Below are 6,958 nucleotides of genomic sequence, written 5' to 3'. Positions count from 1 at the left end.
GTGATAATGTTATACGGTGGAAGATATTATGTTGTGGCTAGGTTCTCAAATAAAAATGTATGTGTGTATGGGGTGTTTCGATTTGTTTATTATTTATACTAATAAAAATAAAAGAGTTTCAAATAGGAATATTATAATATAAACTAGAAAAGTATCCCCTGCTTTGCGGAGGTCGGAAACCTTCAATGTCGTTTTTCCGGTTAGAGGCTCTGATATATATAGAAAATCTACCTAATCATAACATTATACTTTATAAAAAATTATCCTTATTAGATATTATATGTTTGAAAGTCTATCTAAATATGATAGCTTATTATAGAATCCTACTTATGATTATTTCTTTAACAACAAAAATCTACCCTATTATAGTAATATTTTCAAAATAGTAATCTTCGTTTACAGTTAAGAAAAATGTTACACATGAGCTTAAATTATGAAGAAATTTGACAAATCGATCTTCTTATTCGAATTATGTGAAACCTAGTCCAAATTTTGAATTGTAGTCACAATATTAGCATGCAGAAAACATAATTTTAAGTGATAATCTGACATCAACAATCCAACATAAGCATGTTAAAGAATATTAATCTTTTATTCTCCCCCTGCACAATTAAATTGCAGCCCTGTTAAAATAGTTAATAATTTACAAATTAAGATCTTCCATAACTTCTGACAGGTAATAGAAATACAGTAAAGCACTGCAAAACTATTTCAGAAAGATATCCCTAGTAGTGATACACTTATAGTTGCAATTACCCTTCAGTTTACTACAACAAACATATTCGACCAACATCAATTACAGAATGAGATTAGACTTTGGCAGATATAGGGGCAGCGAGGGGTATAGATTTTGTATAACACCTGGGGTTCATGGTCTATAAATTAAAAATAATAATAATAATAATAATAATAAATGAAGGTTCTTAACCCAATAAAATAGAAAAAAAAAAAAAAAAGTAAATAAACCTATAGATTTAGTAGCATACTTAGTAAATGCAGCCTCAAAGAAATGATGTGGCAGCTTTTTCATAAATTGAACCCTAAAATTATAAAGTGAACATAACAGTCAGTGTGCAAGGTTTGTTAATAATGAGCTAAAATTCTAAATGCAAGAAATAGCAACATACTTTCTGTTATTTGGGTATTATATGAACCTGGATATCACCTTGAATTTAAATTGTTGGACTGCCTATAAGAGTAAATTGTCCCCTTCAAGCACAATATCTTTGAGATAATGTATCTTCCCCTTTTCATCTTCAAAGATAACATTACTGTCTATTTTTGGTAAAAATAGTTTGTTGAGTGGCTATGGAAAGCTCTGCATTGAAGAGAGATGAACAGATGATGAAATTTTTTATAGATAAAAGTAAAACCCGAAAAAAAAAGTTCAGATAGTAGATTTAGAGCATTTTGAGAAGCTGTATGTCGACTAAACACCATTACTTTGAAGATTCTTTCCTTTGGAGAAGAACAATGTAGAATTGAAGCAAAACTTAAGAGACATTTCGTATCTTCAAACAGTTAGTGTTTTCTTTTTCATTCTAATGGAATCATCAATTCCATTCCTTTCTTGATTCCATCAAAACTAAGAATTTGAAGATAGAGCAAACCTCGAAGGCTTCCAAAGCAATTAAGGGACATTTGGCATCTTCAAACTCAAGAAAGCACAAAACCATGCACTCTCAGGTTCATTAATAATAGAGAAACTGAGAAAATAACTGCTTAATTGCTTTGGATCTCATAACCATTTTGTATAAATCCATCTTGAACAAAGGCACTGCAAATTTTACCTCTTCTGGCTATAGTACTTTAGGTGAATAGAAAGGTTCTCCAATTCCAATAAGATAAACTGTTCTTGGATTTCATTCTAGGCAAGGTATTATGAATTTATCTGCAATTAGGTGTACCAATGTTGGAAACATATTACAAAACTTTATTCAAGGCTATAGAACTGATTGAAGTAGAAACAATGAAATTGTGTAACTGACATAAGATTTAACACACAAATGGGTGTTTTAATGGAGTATGGAGTCACTTAGAGTGAAGAACAGAACTCTGAATTCGGCAAGGGGGATATTCGTCCATCAATTGATTTATCAACTCTTGTTGTATTGAAAATCTTCCACTGTAGCAACAATTTGCTTTCATTTACATGTGATCAAATTCTTGTTTCCATTTACACGTCATCAAAATTCAAAGCTATATATATGCAACATACCCTATATTCATGTCTTATTGAAGTTTCTTGAACTTTATCTGTATTTTGTCTGCTTTTTTTTTTATTAGCATTCATGTCAGCATTGTTGTTCTTTTTATTTGATGAGTCAAACTTTGCTTTCTTCTTAGATAAGATGGAGAACTGATTCTTCATAGCACTGTAAATCCTGTTTAGAGTGACAAATAACAAATAAAATAACTATTTAAAAATGGTTACAAAAATATGTTCTGATTCACACAGACATATGATGAGAGAGAATAATCGGTATTAACAAAAAGCAATAAATCTAGAAAAAAAAAGTATATTTTTTTTTGTAAAAATATATCGCTTACAACTTCAACTTTTGCAATAAGGTTAGAAACCTCTACACATCTCTTTCATCTCTTGGCTGTTGTGCAGCTTTTATCATGTGGAATACCCTTCACTAAATTAATAGTTAAAGATTTTTATATATCTAGATAAATAACATTAATTTAATTGTAAAGTAATAAAGTAGTTGTAAGTTGTGAAAAAGTTTGGATAACAACATTAACCTCAAATATAACATGCGAAGTTGTGAACACAAATAATTATAAGATTTACAATTTCATTGGAACTTAAGAAAAGCAAACTGTTAAGAGATTAAAAATATAAAACAAAAACGTTAAAAAACATTTTCTTAAAATTACCTAAATTGAAAAATAAAAGTATTTTCCACTTCACATTAAAAACTATTAATGAAATAAGAAAGATATCCAATTTATGACCTATTTTACAATTATTAGTAAAACATTTATTTTGCTATTCCAACATTATCTTGCTATGTTGATTTATGACCTATTTTACAATTATTAGTAAAACATTTATTTTACAATTTATGTGCTTCCTTCTTACCCTAAAGCATTAAGAGTTCAGGAAAAAAAAGGCAAAGGATTCACATATACATCCACTTGTTGGATTACATGTGTCTGATGTCACCCATACTTCCCTTTCCCACTTCAATGTCATAAGTAATAAGTTGATGTAAAAAACTTGGGCGATTGATGAAAGTAGTTTCTATAACAGCTGATAAAGAAAATGAAGTTAATGTGATGGTACCTTCCTCAGATCAAAGAAATCAATACATCCAATTGGGAGTTTAAATCTCTAGAGATCAACTGTTCTGCAAATAATGTACCAGCTCAGGTTTATTGCTAAGTAAAACAAACTTACTTCACAATATTCACATAAACCTTCAACACCATATCTCCTTATATAAAATTTTTACCTTTTAGAAAAGAAACATAGGCGTAGGGGTTTAACGATGGTGAACACAGGTGATACGAAATCTGAAAACAGATGAAAACCTAAACAAAAACATAAAATCATTTAGCAGTTGTTTACCCCCTCCAAAAACTGAAGCAAAAGAGACTTTCGCTTAGCCTCCCACCGTTGTCCCTCTCCATCCAATTGAAACCCTTTGATCTTCAGTGGCGGATGTAAACGAAATTCCAGATGCGTATAATGAAGGAGGAGTTGGCAGGTCTCTGTAAGCGTTTGATTGGAAGCAAAATCGTCCTCAATTGGTGGCGGCACAACTGATGAAGCGTGATTCCTGATAGAGGATTTTGGGTTCACATCTGATGAGAAGAACGGATCCGATTCGCTGAGAGAGGTAGGGGAGAAAGTCGATGCTTTTAGTGAGTTGGGGATGTGTCGCAGACGATGCGTCGGGAGTGGGTTGCCGGTGGTGGTAGAGAGACAGAGAAGATGAAGACGGGGAACAGACGGTGCTGGTATACAGGCGGTCCAGCGGAATAGATGTTGTGGAGATGTTGGAAGAGGTTAATTGGAAGAAGAAGACGATGAAGTGAAAGTGAGAGCACAGAACAAAAATCCGTGTTTGTAATAGGTGTAAACGGACACGAAAGCGTATGAGAAGAAACATGGAGACAGTGCCATCTGGTGTACATTTGTGTACGTATTTGATCAGAGAATGGATGTAAGAGGTGGAAGCGGTGACTGGTAGGCATCGACCTAATCGTTTGATTGGAAGCCAGAAAAGGGAAACGAAGATGACCGGTGTGTTAAAGTCGAAAACAATGGGTAGAGATGAAGTGGAGGGTGGTAACCGATTGAAGACAGAAGGTGCAACATCAAACAACGATGGCGGTGGATGGAGAAAAAAGGAGTCGGTAACAAAAGGTTGAAGAAATACAAAAAAGGAGATCGGTAAGAAAAACGTGAAGAAGTAAAAAAACCCAATCTCATTGGATCATAAATCGGGGAATCAAAGCCAGTGGAGATTTCTTGAGTGGAGGAAGATGGTGGTAGAAAGATGGTGGTAGAAGAGGAAAAATCACAGAGGATTGAGGAAGGATCGGGATAAGGCGGTGGAGGAATAGAGAGAGAAAGACAGTGGGGAAGATAATGACGCCTTAGATTGCTAACACGTATAGACACGTATACATAAGGAATATACGTAATGTCAAAAAAAAACCCTAAAGAATATACATAACGTCAAAAAAAACCACAAAATGACCAAATTCATTTGGGAATCCTTTAGCCACTTTACTTAGCTATAGACAATTTTAATATATAGTATAATCATCAAGTTAAATGAAACTAAATAAAATCTCAAATGGTAAAATAAATAAATAGTTAATCATTTCACGGTCAAATATGAAATATGTAATAAATTAAATACAATATAACATTTATCTATTAAAATTAATTAATCAAATAAATCGATATATCAATACAAATATTAACTATATTTATTTATATTGTGACTTTTTTACTTTGTAAATAACTTTTTAAAATATAATAACATTTCTTGCAGTTTGATTGATTTCAATCCGTTTCACTATTTCATGTTTAGCTAAATATATAAATTTTATTTATTTTATCATTTGGAAATGCAAGACAACAAAAAATTGAATTAAATAAGTTTTAAATTGTTTTGTTTTATATATTGGCGTTTCTGATAAATAAGGAAAAGTAAAGGGGAAAATAACTGGCTAATTATTTTGTATCGTTTTATTTACATTTAGGTAACTTTTTTATTTTTGTATACGTTTGATTATTTAACTTGTTATATGTGTTCACGTATTGTCATTGTCACGGGCTATAACAAATAACAATGGTAATATGTGAACAAATTCACAAGTTAAATGATTAAATGTGTACGAAAAAAAGAAAGTTGTCTAAATGTGAACAAAATGAAAGTTAATTAAATAAGTCATTTTCCCGACTTTTAATAGTGATTTATTTTTTATATTTGTTTGTATTATTTTAATTAAATGTTATTTTTAAAATATCTATTATTTCCTAAATATTAATTAAATATCGATCAATTTTAAACTTTAATTTTTAATTAATACATATGTTTGTTTTGTGAAATATTTTATATAGTCTCTTATAATTTTCTTTTGTTTTGTTTTTAAGCATATACAATATTTTTTAAAGTAAATAGTATCTAACAATAAAATTAAATAAATTAAATATATAACAATAAGTATGGAGGGTTTTTTTTTTTAAATAAAAAGAAAATATTACTTGGCAAATAAAAAAACAAAAAAAATCTATATAATGTAAATGTTTTAAAATTATTCCAACTTTTTAATACTTTTTAACTAAAAGTTTGTAAACTTTTAATTTTTTAATACAGTGTTTTAAACTAGTATTTAACGAAAGTATATTAAAATGTTATAAAAAGTATTAAACTATCATAAAAAAATCTCTGAAACACTTTAAAAATGTTGTAAAAAAGTTTAGAAATAAATGTATGACTATTATAAAAAATATATGAGAAAATATATATATAAAAAAAAAAAAAAAAAAAAAAACAAGTAGCATTTTTGCAAGAAAATTTTAAAACATTTATAAAATATTGGTTTAAAATCACTTGTATTAAAATTATATGAAATAATAAAAAATATTAAAAAAAAATTATAAACAAAGAATTAAAACATTATATTAGAAAAACCTATAGGAAAAAAATATCCTAAAAATAATCTAAGGAATTGTAAAAAATTTTGAGAAATTATTATATTATATTATATATTATATATATATATATATATATATATATATATATATATATATATATATATATATACAACTTGGCTTCCAACATGAATAGTGAACTGGTGAACAGTTTGGTAAAAATGGCCCATAAGTTTTCATATTTTTAGTGGTTCAGATTTTTGACACTAATGTTTGTGGTATTCGCAATTTGGTCCCTGTGTAAAGATAAGGATGGGGCTGATACATGTCATTCCCACGTCTCCCCCCACCAGTTCGTGTTGGGAAAGTTCCGGTTCCCGGTCATTTTATCCCAAAGTTGTAGGTTAATCGTTCCATCAATTTCTTCGTTCTTATCCAATCTTTTGTTCTTTGTTCTTATCCAACCTTTTCTTCTCCCATCAAAATCGTCTAGAAGCCCTAAAACCACCCCACCCCACCGATCAATTTTGCTCCTTCTACTATGGTGCCTTCAATGGCTGCCATGGATTTGGTGGCACAGCTGTGTTTTCCCTGCTTCCATTCTGACCTCCACCGCCTCCTCTCACTTCAGCTGTGGTGCTTTGGAGTTCCGGTGGGTGATTAAGTATACGCTTCTCGCTTCTTCTTCTAGCTACCACTCCCCCAATGGCTCCGGCGACGACACACACTTTCTCTATCAGGTAAGTTTTAGTTTTTGCTACGAATTTGCACACAAAATTCTCTTTTCTAGCCTATGTCAATAATGGGGAAAAACACACAATGGAACCACCGAAC

General features: G+C 30.5%; 1 long non-coding RNA gene across 18 annotated transcripts; it reads right to left on the bottom strand.

Annotated features, from left to right (window-relative positions):
• Nucleotides 1–573: 573 nt before the first annotated feature.
• LOC145085924 (uncharacterized) lies at nt 574–4,603 on the bottom strand. 18 transcript variants are annotated; one of them, XR_013700227.1, is made up of 6 exons: nt 3,465–4,603; nt 1,989–3,359; nt 1,791–1,891; nt 1,128–1,318; nt 987–1,040; nt 574–861 (listed from the first exon to the last, which is right to left on the bottom strand). It is a non-coding gene; the product is annotated as an uncharacterized LOC145085924 (long non-coding RNA). The 18 variants fall into 18 exon arrangements; XR_013700234.1 differs by having other exon boundaries at nt 1,128–2,384; nt 2,551–2,642; nt 3,296–3,359; XR_013700224.1 differs by having other exon boundaries at nt 1,791–3,359.
• Nucleotides 4,604–6,958: the final 2,355 nt, after the last annotated feature.

The sequence above is a fragment of the Lactuca serriola genome, chromosome 2, assembly GCF_051521515.1.
Source record: "Lactuca serriola cultivar US96UC23 chromosome 2, Lser_US96UC23_V15, whole genome shotgun sequence".
Taxonomy (NCBI): Eukaryota; Viridiplantae; Streptophyta; class Magnoliopsida; order Asterales; family Asteraceae; genus Lactuca; species Lactuca serriola.
Note: the sequence above shows the minus strand (reverse complement) of the source record. Positions and strands in the feature narration are given on the sequence as shown.